Source organism: Marmota marmota, unplaced genomic scaffold (genome assembly GCF_001458135.2).
Source record: "Marmota marmota marmota unplaced genomic scaffold, marMar, whole genome shotgun sequence".
In the NCBI taxonomy this organism is placed as follows: domain Eukaryota; kingdom Metazoa; phylum Chordata; class Mammalia; order Rodentia; family Sciuridae; genus Marmota; species Marmota marmota.
In genome coordinates this window covers 24,135,908-24,155,901 of record NW_025999853.1, presented here as the reverse complement: position 1 = coordinate 24,155,901, position 19,994 = coordinate 24,135,908, and the positions used below count along the sequence as shown (strand labels likewise).

General features: G+C 34.3%; 1 pseudogene; it reads right to left on the bottom strand.

Annotated features, from left to right (window-relative positions):
• Nucleotides 1-4,958: 4,958 nt before the first annotated feature.
• Nucleotides 4,959-19,994, bottom strand: part of LOC107139706 — a 30,268-nt pseudogene continuing 15,232 nt past the window's right edge.

Sequence of the window (19,994 nt, the reverse complement as noted above, 5' to 3'; positions counted from 1 at the left end):
CCCTGGGTACCCTAAAGACATTAGCTATGTGTGAAGTTTAGTGCTGAGAATTTCTTAAATGTACTTTACTTTTAAATGTCCTCATCACTAAAGATGATGTCTCTTGAAAATCACCTCTCAGTTCAGTGCCTTCTTACCTTACATTAAATGACAAGTTTGAGAAATGTGGAGAGCAGAAAAGTACAGAGTAGCAATAAGGAAGAGTCCTTACTTAATATTACCGAGAATAAGACCTCATTAAAAACAAAAAAGAATAGTTTTCAAATTGATTAGAAATAGGTGAAGAAATTTATTTCTTGTCACATATTATATATGTTATAGTTTAGAATAACTCCAAAAATGACTAGAACTATACACATAGAAGTCTAAAGCCTGGTTTGTGTTTCTCTCAATATCATAATTATTTTTACTGTGTATTCACATTTTGGGAAAACAATACATTGTGTGACCATGAATTTAGAGTTGTTTGTTTATGCATTTTCCTGTGACAAATGACTCATATAAAAGTAAATTTTTATGTTTTACAAAGAATTTCAAACTGATATGTTTTCCCTGAGAATATACTCCTTGGAATGAGATGATCAGTGCATTGGAATTCAGATCTGGATTGTGAGTTCCAATGTTCATTGGTTTTGTTGAGTGAAATAGTGTCCCTTATTTGTAAATGTTAATCTGTTACAATATTTGGGGCTTCAAATAAAGTTCAGTTAAGCTTAACAGTTGGTTTTTAAATATGGATTATGATTTATTTGCAGCTGAATTAAGAACACTTTATTACATTATTACAAAACAATTGCTGTCTTGTAATACTATTTGTTCCCCAAAGAACTGGAGTTGAAACTTGACTCAGCTTGGAAATGTTCACTAATGATCTCTTGAATCATCTACTCCCCCGTAATCTTTATTCCTCTACATTAAAAAGTATACAGCATTGTTGCCAATTTTTCACTAACGATGTGCAAGTGTAATGAGTTATATGATCTTCTAGACTATTTTATGAATGGCCTTCAGTTTGATATTTCACTGCGTAGTCAAGACTCATACACTATAATTGCATGGAGATCTATTTTTTTTTTTAATTTTGTAATCGCTCATCTGAATAGCAGACAAAAAGTTCATTTCATGCTGCTGCAACTTGGCTAGTACATTTTTACCAACATGTAAACACAACTACTTTTTGTAGCTATATATCACACAAGTATTAGGGAGAAATAAAATTATCTTTTAATTAACATGTACTAATTATTCTGAAAAAAATAAGCACTGCTAATTAAAATAGACTCCCTGAACACAGGTATGCATTTTTGCTTTTTTAATTTATCTCATAGTATGTAGTTTTCTAATTTGCACTTCATTCATGTCTTTTGTAGAACTTATTAAATTCTGAAATTGTCTAGTTTGCTTATTGACTTACTAGTTGTATTCCTCACTAGAATGTAACCTCCATGTAGAAAGGGTATTTCTCTGTGTTTTTTACTGTTGTATGTTCACTGTTTTAATTATTTTATCTTTGTAGTAAGTTTTCAAATCAGAAAGCGTGACCCCAAATCATAGACTTTAAATCTTCTTAGCATCTTCATTTCTAGAATGCTAGATTTTAAAGATATATTTAATTATAACTTCTAATAGTTCTCAAAAAGTTATGGGAATAATTTATTAATAATATTAAACAAAAATGTACTCAATGACTAAGTTATGAATATAGTGAATCAAATTTTTATCAACTTAAGAGCCTATATTTGAATCATCTTCTAAGTCAAATGGAGACTTCAATCGCCATTCAATTAATATTTCTTAAAATTATGCATGACAGTGTGTATAGCTTGTGTGTAGGATAAGACACTGACCTTGTTTCCAGGATTTACTCTAGAAAGAAAGGTAACAAAAAATCAGAGCTAATAATCAAAGTGAATTGCAAATTGTTATGAAAAGGGAGAATACTTGTTAAAATCAGGAAGCCATTGATTGCCTTTGGGAGAAAGGCATCTTGACAGTGAATTTAAAGATGCCTTAGGGTGTGCAAGTTATCTATAAGAAACATGGGGAAAAGGAAAGATCAGAAGCTACGTGGAGCACTGGGTTCAATTAGAGCCATGTGGCAGATAAGGTTAGTGGAAAGGTTTAAGTAGTATTATAATAACTCTATAATAGAAGGCTGAGAAATTTTGTTTAATTTGTTAGGAGACAAAATCACTGAATGTTTCTAATTGAAGGAGTGAAATGGTAAATTCTGTTTTAGAATGATTAGTATAGATGTATTGACAGTTTTTACAGAATTAAAATGTAACTTGAACTAGAAGAGTGGGTAGGTAGTGACTGAAATTGTGCAGGTGAAATATGTGTTACTAAAGTAGAATAATAGCTCTGTTATTTGAAAGAAAGGCAGGAGAAAAAAAGTAATTTCTAATATTTAGATAAGGATAAGATCTGTTTTTCTTATTGAGGCAAGAAACGTACCATGCATTATGGTTTGGATGTGGAATGTCTCCCCAAAGCTAGTGTGTTAGGCAAAACAGCAATGTTTAGAGGTGAAATGATTGGGTCATGAGGATTCTGACTTCATCAGTGGGTTACTTCTTTGGATGGATTGATAATTTGAACAGTTTGCTGGGAGGTGGTGAAAACTGTAGGCAGGTGTGGCATGGCTGAAGGAAGTAGTTCACTGAGGTGTGTGGTCTTGGGAACTCTCTCTCTCCCTAGCCCCTTTGTTTCTTTCTCTTTGCTTCCTGGCTGGGATGAGTTGAACAATTTTCCTCTGCCAAGCCCTTCTGCCATAATGCCTCACCTCAGGTACAGAGCAATCAAGTTTGACAACCATGGACTGAGATCTCTGAAACTGTGAGCCCAAAATATTTTTTTTCTCCTCTAAGTGGTTCTTGTCAGGTATTTTAGTCACAGCAATGAAAAATCCTTTAACAAACCTTTAGATCTACACTTAACAAATTTTTAAATGCACAGTACAATATTGTTAAGTACAGTGAGGATGTTAGCATATAGAATTTATTAATCTTTTATAATGGAAACTTGATGAATGATAGGTATCCTACTAGTTATGCACAGTGAGCCCAGTACTGATTTTGATCAATGGAGTCACAAATTTTTCTAAACAGAAATTCCTTGGTCTGGCATCTGTCTTAAAAGTAGAAATCATAGCATGAATTTTAGGATAAGGAAGGACACAGAGAGATGATGAACATTTGCCTTACTTAAAATCCTATTTCTATAAAGCCCCTAGATAAATATATTGCACATAGAAATAGAATTTTGTGCCTACTATTGCTGTTGTAAAAGACCCAAATTAATTTTTGAAAACAAATATTCTCATTTTATTTCATATGTGTGTCAAACCTAAGGATGTGAAATTAGTGAATTAACTATTCTCATATTGTATCATAATTTGCAAATATACTTATCAGTGACTTATTAGAAATTTTAATGACTATGACAAGATAGATTTGGTAGTATTATTTAAGTAGTACGATGAAATTGGCAGATAGTTCTCTTTCCCTAAAACTTCAAATTTGTTATCATTTATTTATTTATCTTATTTTCATAGTGGTTAAACTTAAAATTTATATATTCTGGATGGGCCCATATATATTTTATATGTTTACATTTATATAAAATATATATGGGCCATCCAGCAGTGATGGGCAGAGATGAGGCATATGAATTATTTATATGTATGTGTATGTATATATATACACACATATATATACCTGTTGTGCATATACATATTTTTTAAATACTCATTTTTCTACTTGTTATAGTTTAGATATGAGGTGTCCCTGAAAAGTTTGTTAGGGTCTGTAAACAAGTCAAGATGGCACCTGGCATTTTGCCAGAGGGAGTGGTTTGTGAAGTAACGCCAGCGAGCCATTAAGTGTGGAGATTCCTTATTGGTTGACTGCTATATCTAGTTTATGTTAATTGAGATAAACTGTGTGGAATGTATAAATACCCCTCCTGTCCTACAATAAAGGGCTCCCACTCCTGCTGTACCAACCTACACAAGTTCCTCGTCACCCCCCGGTTAGTTTGCTGCAGCCGGACTGCGGCAAAGTTCATATGTGACAATGAAAAAATATTCAGAGGTAATAATTACATTAAGAAAGTTTTAACCTACTCAGTAAATCAATCTACCTATAGGTATGAACTGGATGGTAGCTGAAGGCAGGTAGAGTGTGGCTGGAGGAGGTGGGTCATTGGGGTGTTTGCATTTGGGGTTTAAATTTTGTCTCTGGTGAGTGGAGCTGTTTCTGCTTCCTGATTTGCATGTCCTGAGCTACTTTCCTTTTCAACACCCTTCTGCTATGATATTCTGCCTCACCTTGGGCCCAGAGCAGTAGAGTCAGCAGTCTATGGAATGGGACTTCTGAAACTGTATATGCCAAATCAACTTTTCCTCCTCTAATTGTTTTTGTCAAGTCTTTTGGTCATAGAGACAAGAAGTTGACTAGACAGCAAGTCTTTTCAAATATTTTTATATATCCATTTTTTTGGGTAAAATAACAGTAGCTTTCTAAATTTTTTAATAGAACTATAATTGGGAGTCTCCCCTACTAGGAACTTGGGAAAGCTACTGAAATTCTAGCAGCTTGCTAGGTCCTTTCAATTTACACTTGGTCCCAGGGTATGAGGAACTAAGCACTCATCACTGTGACGTGAAAATCTTGTTTATCTCTGTGAGCCACACTCTTAACAACTTTAACACATGAGCAGGTACTCTTTTTCTTTTTTCTCTTTGCACAAAGCCAATAAGCCCACCAGATCTTTTATACAGTTCAACATAGAAGGTGACACCAAAATAAGGCAACTGAAGTTGCAGTTTGGGGGTCTCTATCTCCCACCTCTGTATTCTGATCCAGTGGCTACTAAAGACAGAAGGGGCGAAGTAGGGTGCTCACTCATGGAGAAAGCTGCTGTGGTTGGCCCCTGCAGATGAGAAGGAAAAGGTTTCATTTCCTCACAATCTGATTGACATCCTGGCCCTCCAATGTATGGTCTTTATCCACCTTCTGTAGATTGTATTTCACAGAGAGACCTTAGACCACAGCATTTTAAAATTCTTTGATAAGATTTTTGTGACTCTTCATGCAGAAAGCCTCCATGTGGTCCTGGTGTAAGGCAGTACTATTGGACATGTATAATCTGGCAACTGGCCTTTGGGTTTGGTGTAAATTCTCACTAGTTTCAAATAGTCCCAGCTTTTTTTCTAACACATCACCAAATTTCCCACAGTGATGGGCGGAGATGGCTACCCACTGAGGCACTTAATAGATGCTACCCAATCCTTCAATGGAGAGCTGATCAATCTTATTTAATACATAAATGCAGGGGATATAAACACAGTTTCATTCCATCACATGGATGAGGCCATTAGCTGTGGCATCACTACACAAAGTCCCAGTATGCTCTTCACAGTTTCAGCACCCAGCTCACCCTGAGGGAATGTAGCTGTGAGATTAATACCTCCTTAGTCATTCTTTTTAAAGCCAATGTTGGGAGGTTTATTATTCAAGTGAATACTAAAGCCTTCCAATTCTTCATGCTTCAATTACTTTTTTATGTCCTAAGGGTTTCAAGACATCCAGAACAATCAAGATCAAATTGCATGTTCGGGCCATTGCAGTGTCCTGATGGCTTCTATCTTTCCCCTCCCTGGCACCTTCAGTGATACCTGGGAGTTACAGAAGCTGTATTTTGGCACCTTTATATCTGATGACATAAGGTACAGCAGTCAGAGTAGTGAACTCATAGGTTGCCACTTCAGAATATACCCCAGATAGGTTACTCAATAGTGTTGACTTCCCCACAGATGGAAAACCCACAAACCCCCCAAATTTCCAGCATCACCAGTCTTGGCCATGTCACACCTTCTCCTAGACTACCACTACCACCACCTTTTGGAGTAAAGAGATCTCTTGAGCATCCCTAAGTAGTATGCTGTTGCTTTGTTATTTTGAGAATGCTCCATTTCAGTTTTGATCTCTGTGTTTTTTATTAAGGTGCGGCTCTTGGTGGCAAGTCCAGCAGTGTGGCGTGGGGATGGGCCAGGGTGGCCAGGATCAAGTACTTTTGGTCTCTAATAATTAGCCCCATACCTCAGATGGTTCCAAAATTGAATGAGAAAAAAAAAATACAGGATGAGTTTAATAAATGATAAAATGTGAGCTAACCCTTCCATCTTTGTATGGAGTGAGATTAGGTTTAACAAGAATACTTTTATATCAAACACCTTAAAGGTAACACACTTGAAAAGACTAATTTTCAAGTGTGTTTAAATTACTAATTTCCTTTATTAAATAACTAAATGAGGAGCAAGAGTACCATTTAGCACATATTGAATAGTAAACATTTTTATCACCTCATTAACTAGACAACCTAAGAAACACAATTTATGTCTTTTTTTTGCCATGAAACTGAATGTAAATAATATTTTTTTCTAAAGGGATTGAAATATTAAAGAATAAGTGATAGTCTTGTCTGCTACTAAGATGTCTTAAAAATATTCCAAATAAACAAGAAAGAGTTCTCAATTCTACTGTCACTCGGTAAGTATCAAGGGTCCATCGTGAACAAATTCTTTAGCATCTCTCTGTATCAGTTTATTTAAAATAAAATAAACTAATGATAGTAACTATTTCATCATGAGAATTAAACTTTTAAGGTAAAGTGATATAAGCAATGCCTGACACATTGTAAACCTTTGACTAATTTAGTCATCATCATCATTAGCCATGGGCATGCTATATCTTAAGGACACCAGGGGCATTTGGCTTTCCCACCTGTAACATTCCATAAAGACGCGGGAGTCAGGTTGGCAAGAAAATAGGTTCATTCACAGCCAGGTTTGAGGAATATAGAAAATAGCTTTTTTGTGTGTGTCAAATTGGCATCTTCAGGGGCTCAGGGACACATAAACCTTTTATAAGAGAAGAGGAGGCACAGTGGAACAAAAGGCAGGAAATAATGGAAGTAGATTTAGCTAGGCTGTGTGAGAGAATACGTCATCCTTAATTTTCTCGTGTCTGTCCCCAGTGTGAGGAAATGAAAGCAGTTATCAGGAAGTTGCTTTTAATTTCAAAGGGGATCTGTTTCATTATGTGTGATTTTAATAGAAAAGAAAATTATTTACATATGATATATATTATACATGTACATTCTTCTTTCAACTGTCCCATCCCTTTGACCAAATATTTGAAAGAGGATTCTAACACACAAACAGAAATCACAGCAGGGACTTCAGGATAAAGAAGGGTATGAAAGCATGATAAGCAACATATCTTTCAATATGCATATTGAAATCCAAAAAAAAAAAATAGTAAAATGGCAAAATTATGAGCTGCACAAATATTATGGAATTAGAAGCAATATATGCTATGCCACTAGACCTGATAATGGTCTATAAAAGAGTGACTGGTAAAAGAAGAAGAATTAAAATATTCTTTTGGAGCAAAGAATAACACTGGAGTTTGGCAGAGTATTGAAAGCATTTGGAAGGTTGAATTTTGTAGGGTTGAGTGTTCTGTAAATGCTTTGCAACACAGACCGCTGGCTCTCCACACACAAAGGACAGTGATTTTTAGCGTGTTCCTACTTTCATGATGTGAATGTTCCCATAATAGCCTATTTTGAGCTACCAACATGCTACTGCCAAAGATGGAGTCAGGAATAGATGTACATCACCTGCTCTCCAGAGCCTTCTGTGCAACACCCATGACATCTCTTCTCTGAGAAAGCAAAAGGAGAATAGAGAAGCACAGGGGTTTGGGGGAAATATGGGGCAAAAGGAAATGTTTTTGGTCAACAGCCACATATCCTTTCCCTTTGCCTAGTCTTAGGAAGTCTTCAGAAAGCTCTTTGAATCTCAGCCTTTCTTGTTAGGTAGGTTAGTCAGCCATGAACAGTTGGGTAGAGGGAAGGACAAGAAAGGGCATTAACTTTCAGGGAAGACATAATAGACATATGCATTAAGAAAAATCCATGAGTCACAAAACAGACCAGAGGGAGCTTTATCAGGCAGGCAAACATCTAAAGAGTGGGAACTAGGATATCCAATCTCCCCCCAACCCATAAATAATTATAATCCCTTGGGGGAGGTAGTACTTATAACCAATGGAACATTATCCAAGCAGAAAAACTTCAGGAAAATGTGGCCTGGTATGTCAGAACCTCCCTGAGTCACAGTTAATTATAATCTCTTAAGGGAACTGCTGGTACTAGATCATGTTGCTCTCTCTCTTGTGACCAGGTTGCCAGGACCTTCTCTTATCAACAAACCACCCCTGTTATTAGGTCAGCACAACCCTCTCAGGTAATTTACTAAGGAGTATACCAACAGATAATTAACCACTTATTGGGGTACAAGAGAATAGAACAAGGACAAAGAGAGACTAGAGGGAATGGTGTTTCAGAAACAAAGTTAGAAAAGTGTGAGGGAGCCAGAATGAGACTAGATGAGGTAAGAGGAAAGCTGTGTGGATGGTATCACATGGGATGATTATTTCCATCTCAGTGGAAAAGGAGGAAGGGGTCAATTTGAAGAAATGTTGCTGATGTTCTAGAAAGATAGTATTAGATATTCTGCATTGAATTGATCAATAGAAAGACCATTGATAATCTTTTGTTGGAATGGTGATTCTAAATATAATTTGGGATGGTCCAAAGGAAAATGGGAAGGGTATTGGTTTTCTATTATTGTGGAATAAATCACCATAAACTTAGTGAATTAAAGCAACATCTATTTATTAGTTCATGGTACTCTAGATAAAATATCTGGCATGGCATGACTATCAGCCAGTACATGTTTTAATCTGTAGCTTCTACTAAACTCACATGGCTGTGGCAAAATTCACTTCATATGGTTTGGGGCTGAAGTCCCTGTTTCCTTACTGGCTATCAGCTAACAACTTCGATTAACTCCTTAAGGCTAACTGCATTCCTTTCCATGTGTCTTGTCCTTCTTCAAAGCCACAGGTTAAGATAAGAATCTCCTTTTTGTTTGGGGTAGTGGTGCATGCCTATAATTCCAGCAGCTCAGGAGGCTGAGGCAGGAGGATTGCAAGTTCAAAGCTAGCCTCAGCAATTTAGCAAGTTCCTAAGTAATTTAGAGAGATCTGTCTCAAAATAAAAAATAAAGAAGGCTGAGGATGTGGGGATGTGGCTCAGTGGTTATGTGCCTCTGGGTTCAATCTCTTGTACCCAAAACAAACAAACAAAAATTCATGTAAGTGTTCTGGCTTACCTGAACTGTCTACCTATTTTAACATTAATTATGCCATATAATAACCTAATTAATATAGAAACAAATCCATCCCATTTGTAGTTCCAGGGATTATGGAAGTTGTATATGCCAGAGGGCCAGGGAAACTTGGGGCCATGTTAGAACTGTACGTACCAACATAAAGTTTGGATACATGGAATATAGCTGCCTTTTGAGAGAAATATTTTGCCTATGAAAAGAATAGAACAATAGGATAATGTAAAATAAACTGGGTCAAAGGAATATATATATTTTTGTTTAGGTACAATGGATTTAATTCTGGGGCACTGAACCACTGAGCCACATCATCCCCAGCCCTATTTTGTATTTTATTTATAGACAGGGACTCACTGAGTTGCTTAGCTCCTCTCTGTTGCTGAGGATGACTCTGAACTCTTTTTTAATTCTTTTAAATTTTAACTTGTTATATATGACAGCAGATGCATTACAATTCATATTACACATATATAGCACATTTTTTCATATCTCTGATTGTACACAAAGTAGAGTCACATCCTTCATGTCTTCATACAGATACTTAGGGTAATGATGTCTATCTCATTCCACCATATTTCCTACCCCCATAACCTCTCTCTTCCCCTCCTTCCCCTTTGCCTGATCTAGATTTCATCTAATCTTCCCATGCCTCCCCCTCCCCCCCAACCACATTATGAATCAGCATCCTTAAATCAGATAAAACATTCAGCATTTGTTTAGCATTGTATTCTCCAACTCCATCCATTTATCTGCAAATGCCATAATTTTATTCTCTTTTAATGCTGAATAATATTCCATTGTCTATATATACCACATTTTTTTAATCCATTCTTACCCTTCAGCATCTAGGATGATTCTATAGTTTAGCTATTGTGCTGCTATAAACATTGATGTGACTGTGTCGTTTCAGAATGCTGTTTTTAAGTCCTTTGGGTATAGACCGAGAAGTGGGATAGCTGGGTCAAATGGTGGTTCCATTCTAAATTTTCCAAGGATTCTACATAGTGCTTTCCATTGGCTGTACCAATTTGCAGTCTCACTAGCAATGTATGAGTGTGTCTTTTTCCCCCACATCCTCACCAACACTTATTGTTGTTTATATTCTTAACAACTGCCATTCTGACTGGAGTGCAATGAAATCTTAGAGTAGTTTTGATTTGCATTTCTCTAATTGCTAGAGATGTCGAACACTTTTTCATATATTTGTTGATTGTCTGTATATCTTCTTAATCCTCCAGTCTCAACCTCCTGAGCCACTGGGATTATAGGTGTGCCTGTAATTACACAGCACCTGGCCAAAGAAGGGTATTTTTAAGATGGAGGAAATTAAACAGTTCATATGATGATGAGAATAATCCAAAAAGAGAGAAGCTGATGTTTCTGGAGAGGAATGAACTGTTATAATTATATCCTCAAGTAGGCCCAAAGGATAGGATCTCTGGGATGTGTGAAGGCGTTGGTCTCACTCAGGAGCCTGGAATGAGCATATCTTTTGAAATAAAAGAGGATTCTTAATTGTTTTGCTCAGAAATGGCAGGAATTTTCTTCTGTTGTTTTCCTTCTTCTTCTTTCTCTCAAGTAAAATAGAGACTTTTGATGAAAATGAGTATGGGAATATGGTGATGAGGGGTTGAGGGGAGTATATAAGGTCTTAAAATGGAGTGTAGGAAAGTCAATATATAAGATGATCATGAAGATAATTTTACAAAGTATATTATTTCTATAAAGATGTAAAAACATTTATGCTATTGAAATAAATTTTATATTAAAAATGATAGATGGAAGAGGAAGAAAGGGAAGAAAAAGTGTATACACATACCTATGCATTCATTCGACAGAATATTATTTTTTCTTCACAATGTTATTGGCACAATAAAATAAATAAAATACTGTCATAGAGTGAAGGGTTAAGAAGGGTCTTGTAAACTTTCACTGAAACAGAGGGACAATTATAAGAAGAGTTTTGAAGAATGATAAGACTTAGCCTGCCTAGAAGACTTCAGAGAAAAGTTACATTTGAGATACACAGCCATTGTGACATGTGGCGCTTATTAAACGTAATAAGAGGAAGCCCTCATGCACCAAGTGTGGAAGCTCTTTCCGGCTCTGCAGAGCCTGGTGAATGGCACTTCCTTATTTGTTTTGGGCTATCTCTATAGAGGGGCATGGCCAGCTTCATTTTGCTTATGTGGTAGTTACTGAAATAGCAGGAAATGGTGTGAACCCTAATGCACTGTTGATCCCTCGAGGACCTGAGTCTGTGCATTCCTGGTCCTATGAAATTGAGTGAAATTGGTTGAATTTTCTGAAATTCCTGTTAGTGGAAAAACTACTACAGAAGTATGTGGGACAGGAAAGAGATTTTTAAGGGCACAGTATGTATATTAAGTTGTGAGCTAAGTGATTTACCAAAATATCGGTTCATAATGTTGGCAGTGTCTTCAGTGCTTCTTCTCAGTTTTTAAAATTTTATATTGAGATAAAGTATCACAGTTTTAACCATTTAAAAATAGACAATTTACCACCATTTGACCCAACTATTGCCCTTCTCGGACTATTCCCTGAAGACCTTAAAAGAGCGTACTACAGGGATACTGCTACATCGATGTTCATAGCAGCACAATTCACAATAGCTAGACTGTGGAACCAACCCAGATGCCCTTCAATAGATGAATGGATAAAAAAAAATGTGGCATTTATACGCCATGGAGTATTACGCAGCACTAAAAAATGACAAAATCATGGAATTTGCAGGGAAATGGATGGCACTAGAGCAGATTATGCTTAGTGAAGCTAGCCAATCCCTAAAAAACAAATACCAATGTGATTCTGCAATCTGTGTATGGGGTGAAGGTGGGAGTTCATAACCCACTTGAATCAAAGTGTGGAATATGATATGTCAAGAAATTTGTAATGTTTTGAACAACCCACAATAAAAAAATAAAATAGAAAAAAAAAAACAAATACCAAATGTCTTCTTTGATATAATGAGAGCAAATAAGAACAGAGCAGGGAGGAAGAGCAGGAAGAAAAGATTAACATTAAACAGATACATGAGGTGGGAGGGAAAGGGAGAGAAAAGGGAAATTGCATGGTAATGGAGGGAGACCCTCATTGTTATACAAAATTACATATAAGAGGTTGTGAGGGGAATGGGAAAATAAACAAGGAGAGAAATGAATTACAGTAGATGGGGTAGAGAGAGAAGAATGGGAGGGGAGGGGAGGGGAGATAGTAGAGGATAGGAAAGGTAGCAGAATACAACAGTTACTAATAGGGCATTATGTAAAAATGTGGATGTGTAACCAATGTGATTCTGCAATCTGTATTTGGGGTAAAATTGGGAGTTCATAACCAACTTGAATCTAATGTATGAAATATGATATGTCAAGAGCTTTGTAATGTTTTGAACAACCAATAAAAAAAATAAAAAAAGTAGACAATTTAGTGTATTTTAGTATATTCACAATGTTATGCAACCATAACTGCTGTGTAATTCCTGAACATGTTTATGGTCCCCCAAATATACCCTGTACCTATTAAGAACTTCCTTCTCATTCTCTTCCCTCCCCTGAAAATTTGGCAACCACTAATTTGTGTCTGGATTTTCCTATTCTGTATATTTTATGCAAATGAATAACTCGAAAAATAAATAGTATCTAACTCAAAAAAAAAAAAAAAGAGATACACAGTTCTTTAAAAAAAAGTAAGGGATTTTTTTTCTAATAAAAATGAAGTATTAAATTTTGTTATCCATAATTTTGAAGAAAAAATACTTTTGGGAAGAAAATTACAATAGAGTAAATGGAGTAGATTAGGATAGAATAAATCAGAATAAACTATGGGACTGGTCTGTGCACTGATGCTTCATTTGTAGGTCAACCAGTAAATGATCTTCCTCATCTAAACTATATACTGGTCCTAAAAAATAACATCATTCCTAAGCATGTCCTTGAAGAAAACATACAATCCTAGTAATAGAAATTCATTTAACTAATATGAAACAATTAATTTCATGATTATTTTAGTAACACTCAGACTTTTAAACTTTTAGTCTTATTTTACTAAGAATCAAACACTTTAGATTAAGCAAAATATGCAAAAATTATTTCTAAGCAAATTACTTATAAATAAAATGCTAAGTATTACAAAGTTTACTCTTGTTTTTTGTGAACTAGGCTAACTGAAATATGAGCAGAAAATAGTCATTTCTTTCACAATAATTGTTCATGAAAATTGAATAACTATATGATTAACTTCATTTTAACAATGTAAATTGAAGGGTTGCGTGTAGCTTAGTAGTATAGGCTTGTGTAGCATGTTAGAAGCCCTGGATTTGATCCTCAGAATTGCAAAAATAAAAATAATAAATAAGTAACCATTTAAAAAATCTAGTTCATAGTTATTAGACTATACATTTTTATTGTTTTTAGAGATTATATAACTATTTTCTTACATTTTTTATTTAGAAAAAGGTATTAACAATAAACAGGATTTATATACATTGCCAAGAACCCTGTTTTCCTGTTCATTGAGTGCTTCCATAAAAGTAAAGAATTGTTTTAGCACCCTGGAAGTCTTCAACTTTAAACCAGAAAAAAATAAAATAAAATAAAAATTTAACATCTGAGGTATGGTGTTGTTTTTTAGATCTGGATAATATTATAATATTGAAAAAAAAATATCAAGTAAATGTCACTGTAAAAATTGGGCTGATGATTCTACTAACAATTCAGAAAAGAACTTCAGGATTACTTTTTCTTATTGTAACAGTTGACTTCCTGGAAAACAAGAATAGAAAAAAAGACCACAGATCCCATTCTCATATACTCTTGAATCCCCATTAATTAATTCCATTTCAAATAAGAACAATATGTGAGTATTTAACACATACATATCTTTTTCACTTAAGGAAAGTGATCCTAATATTTTTTTCTAGAATGATATTTACTCAAAGAGCATCAGCACAATACAGAACTAATCAGAGATTTTAGTCATATTTTTTAAAAAAGCAGCATAATAAAATCTATAAAAACCACCATTTATTAGAAATAATAACATTTGTACACTTTAACGTTTTAATTAAAATCATTATAATGAATTGAAGTAAAATGTAGTACATGTGATCATGTAATACTTCAGAAAAAGGAGATCTGAAAATGTCTTAATGCCAGATTAAAAACATATATGCATATATGTATATGTACTCTTATGTGCATGTGCCATCAAAACTATAGGCTAAAATCATCATAAAAATGTAAGGGCCAATCAACTTCAAAAATATATGTAAAGCATTATTAATAAGTACTGATGGTATTTTGTGAATGCCCTCCCTCACCCACACCCCCACAAACTAAGCCTCAAAAACCAATTAGGTATAAAACCTGAACAAGCAAACTACTTGATATGGGGATTGTTATTAATGAATAAAGAAGTATAAATTAAAATGATGTATTTAGTTACCAATGTATTATCAAATATTACTTAACACTGTAAAACCCAATGTATGAAGTAGGAGTCCTCAAAAATTACTACTCAAAAATTGGTTAATTTGGAATGTTAAAAATGTTACTACATTTTTACCCAGCACTTATTTTTAAAGGAATTTTATTTAAATATAATAAAATATTTTGGGAATGGAATACAGTCTAAAAACAAGTCATTTATGCTTCATAATCAACTTTTATGACTACCCAGAAGGTAATTTTATACAATGTATTTAATAATTTTGTGCATGAAATAAAATCTATTGGTGGGGAATTTTTTACTTATGGAGTCATGTCAACAATCATATTCTGGAGCATTTTGGATTTGCATTTTAATATTGGGGATACTAAACCTGTATATCAGTACAATATAGGAAACCCATTAAGAGCTTGTAGCTGATGATCATTTGGGATGACTGAAATCTAGTATAACAATATTGGACGAACTTAGCCCCTCAGTTATTTGATGTGGCTTACTCTAATAACCACATGCACCCATGTTAGTTATCTACTTTTGCCAGAGCTATATATCAATGTCAAAACCGGGCATCACAGAAGTCCATTCCTATTATAGGGAATTCAGACATCTTTGTTTCTAGCAGCGAACTCCTATCCTACTGTTTGCCTCTCTCTTCTATCATACAATTTTCTTTGATCTCATGAAAACCATGAGAAAACCTTGATTTGTTTTCCCCCAATAGTTACATCCTGTATTCTTTGTTTTTCCTCATCAGCTTAATTTCATGCATCAGTACCTGACAGCATCATCTCACCTGTTACCTGGCTGTTCTGTCATTGTAATGGAATAGCATAATGTTTCACAAGGATGAATTCAGCCGGTCACAACCTCCATAGAAATAGAGGGAAGGTAAATACTGCTGGAGACATTTGCATTTATCTAGGCCACTTCAAATTCACAGTATCCTCCCCCAGAGGGTACTTCAATCCTTCCAGGAAAGCCTTTCTAATTCCCTAGTCAGCTGGCTCCCACTATCTACAGCCCTGCTTTCACTTTTGAATAGTAATTCTGTTTGTTTACTGACTACATGATACCTGCTCTTAAGATAAAACTAAGCTCACTGTATTTCCCCATTAAGTCAGGATGAGCAGCTGCTCCTAATATATATTCTGTGGAGAAGACAAACTTCCTTTATCACAGTACATTTTCCTTTACTGATATTGACTATTTTCTTGCTTGTCTGGTATGAGCATGAAAAATGTTACAGAACCAAGTCATGTGAAGTAAAATAATTTAGCATGGTATCATTTTAATAGCTATGTAAGTTGTGATCCCACCAAGCAGGGAAAATGTGGGGAAAAAATTAAAAACAGCAAAACTATAGATGCTCAAATGAGAAAAGAGAATCAAAAGATTATAAAAAAATGACATGAAGGACTCTCTAAAAGTACAATACTGGATCTTTATAGACATAAGAATCACAAATGTTAAAAAGAACCAAAGAAATGCAAATGAAGAAGTCAAGGGCAGCAGTAAAAGTTTTAGTGGGAGTTCAGACTTTTGAATAAAGACTCAAAAAATATTAGATGATATGGCTTACCTTAGGACATGAAGATCATTTGTAATTTTTTCAGTTTTTTTTGGTTTATTTATCCAACAAACATTAGATTCTGCTTGTTCCTATTGAGTCAGACAAAATATAAATCCTGTGATGTGTCGAGAATTTTTAATGATTTGTATGAAATCTACACACTAACAGAAAACAGTCTAATTTTGATGAATTTGGATGAGAATTATTCACATGGTGTTACATATATTTGAAATCAATATTTATAACAAATATGGAAATTGTAAATTAAATCATGTCCTTAGAAATAATGTTATTTTTTATTATTTGTAGGTATAATCTCTATATTTTATTTTATATTTTAAATATAATTAATGCTTAATAAAAATTTGCACAATAGAGAAAGTACCTGATTTGTTTTGAGTTCCCAATATAAAGTTTTAATTTAGTGAGTGATTTTTTATTTCTAATTTTATATTGGAATTTGTAACATTTTTACTAGGTCTATAAATGATAAGAAAGTATTTGTTGGATGATTTAAAGGCTAAAACACTAATTTTGTATTAAATTTATAAATAGTTTTTTTGAATATTGGCTTAAAGGGCCACTCCTACATTATTTTCTATAAATCAAAGCTTACCCAAAGAGCACAGATATCAACTGCTCGATCTTTGAAGATGAGGACATGCCTTTCTTATTATTTCCCCTGAAGGCAGTGGGCATCATGAGCCATTATAGTGAACATCCATTAAATATTTCTTCAATGAATGATGAAAACAAATTATGTAATTGTTAGAATAAAGTTCAGTAATAACATTTAATTACATAAAAAATGCTGGTCAAACAAGCAAATAAGAAGAATGAATAGTATATATTTAAAGAATATAAACTTTAATTCTATAAATAGCACATATATGTGCATGCTCTTAAATGGTAACTAACCTTTGTTTCTTTTTTTAAATGAGGAATGCAGTCAGCAAAAACTCTCCTTTCTAAGTTACACAAAGTTTTCTCTCAAGAAGTGGAGGTGTAAATTGCCTTTGAAATAGACTTTTATTTAGGAAGAAAAATCACTTTAAAAATGTCTCTGTAATTTCAGAAATGTAAAGGAAGTACTGTCTATTATTCATGGGGAAAATGTAAAAATCCCCATTTTTCTGTCTTTTTGATTATGTAAATTGCGTGTGGTTGAGTCTAAGATGAATCTCATCAGACATTGTTGCATTTGTTAAACTGAGAAAGAACTTTGATTTTAAATGGATTAATACAACACTGTGCCTATAGAATGTGGTTTGTTTTCATTTGTACACAGTGATGGAGATCTTCCAGAGAGGTCTTACAAAATGCCAAACGGACGAAAGACCCAATACATTTGGCCTGACTTTCTAGGTAGCTCAATCTGGAGTTGAGGTTGCTGACCAAATTTCAAGGTAATGTGAGTCTGAGTAACCTGAATGTATTCGGTTGTATACTGTGTTCTAGTATAATTGTTGTGATGAGTCCAGAGCCTAACGTCACAGTCTTGAATATCCACTGAAGGGCATAAGTATTTCCATTTCTAGTCATTCTGGAAAAGGAAAACTCTCAAAGAAACCAGGGTTCAGGAGACACACCATGAACTAGATGGTAGGTGGTAGAGTTGGGGAGGAGAAACTATTTCTTTCTGTGATTCATGCTTAGATCACATTCACTTCCCCAGCAGTGAGAAGGAGAGGGAGGTAGAAGGAACCATAAATATTCTGATTCAGTAAGTAGGCCTTCAAAGGTAGCCCAGAATGCATATCAGGCCCTCCTCCCATCTGCCTACCATCCTGTGATTCTAATGAAGAGAGCCTGCGAATTAGAAGAGATACTAAACTTAAAGAATAGAAAATTTGTCATGTTAAACTGAACACACAATTAGATAAGAAAAATAACTTAAAATTCATTATCTTGGTCATCTTCATTGTTTTTCTTCATTCTATGCTGAAAAAGTTAAAATCTGCTAGAGTACTATATAATCAAAAAATCATAAGACCACATACTTCCGTAAGAAATTGCTATCATATTACTGTGGTGAATTCATACTCAAAACCACTTGGATTTTTCATGATCAGTCTGGCCTTAGAGAATCAGACTATGACCAAATGAAATTCATTGCCTTCAGTTGATAGTTTAGGCTGAAATGTGAAACAATTGTCTTTACTGTCTCTCAATCATGGAGTAAGACATGTCAGTGGTACATGGGCCGAAAAAGACCATTGTCCACATATTTTTTGTTATTCACATGCATAGTTCATACTTCAACACTAATCTGTGAATAGGATATAATGGTTCAACTATGGGATACACAAACATTTACAATTTGACCAGCAATAGTTTTCTCTTGGTAACAAGCAGCTAGTTATTATCAATTTCTTTGTGTTATCTACTGTGTAAAAACAATTTTAAAACAAATAATTAACCTTTTTCTTTTGACCATGTGTCATGGAAATAAAAATATTTCAGTGGTTTTCTTCAAATTAAATTATTAATTATTTATTTCAAATAAATAATTTTTACTTTTTAAAGAGAGTGGTCATCTACTTAGCTTTATTGCATGAAAATTTGTACTTTTCTCAGGAAAACAAAGGTAGGTCCAGATATTTGTAACTTTTTACCACAGTCATATCTTACTTCAGTACAAGTTTCCCCCAAGGGAAAAACTTTATTAAAGGACAGGTCATTATTTATTTATATGATACTCCCACTTATGACCAGGAATGATCAATCTAGAATACAAGTATCTATTACAGAGTGAAGAATAAATTGCATTTTTCCTTTGGAATTTTAGGAGAAAACATTAGGTTATGCTGTATTTTGTGCCTTATGAACTCTAAAGTTGAAACTTAATGTAGAGTTTGATCTGAATTTAAAGCCATGGCAAACTAATTATGGGAAATAGAAATTGTGGGTAAGCAGAATAGATCAGCCATCAGTAGGTAAGGAAGGTGTGGGAGGAGATGAGAGAAAAAGAGAAGGGGGAATGTAATGCTAAAGAGATGGAGAAAGAGGAGAGAGAAGAGGAGGGAGTAAGAAATAGAAGGACCCTGGTTTAGTGGTATAGTAGAGCTCATTTGAACTGACTCAAAAGAACTGATTATTAAATGTTCAGGTATTTTATAAGTTGGTCATTAAACCACACATTACTAAAAATTAAAGTATATAAATGCATTGTATTGAAACAAATATATACTACAAACTCATATTTCTCAATTATTTTGTTCTTTTATACTATTATCTGTTCTTTAGATCATTTATGTGTATTATATCTAAATGGTAGAAACACTGTATGTATTGGTGAACTTCTGGTATATAATGTAATGGTGTGCTTCTGAGTTTCCAGTCCCAACTCCATGATTGAAATGATAGTTAAAGGCTGCTATGGCAGGAATATTTATAGAAAATGATACAAAGCATGTTTCTTAGCAAATCACTGCCCTAGTTTCTGTTTTTCAACTCCCAGAACCAAGTCTCATAATTCCTTACCTCCCTTCTTATGTATAACATTGCTTGCCAAGTACTCAAAAAAGCATCCCTTTTTGTTAGCTGAGTAAACTCTTATTCCTTGCAACTCAAATGCTTGAATAAGATAAATGTAACTCTAAAAAATGTGCACTCTTCAAATGTCAGTATTTTTTTCTTTCCTCTCTATTTCCTTCATAATGGGTGTTTTTCATGTTTATATCTATTTTATCACAG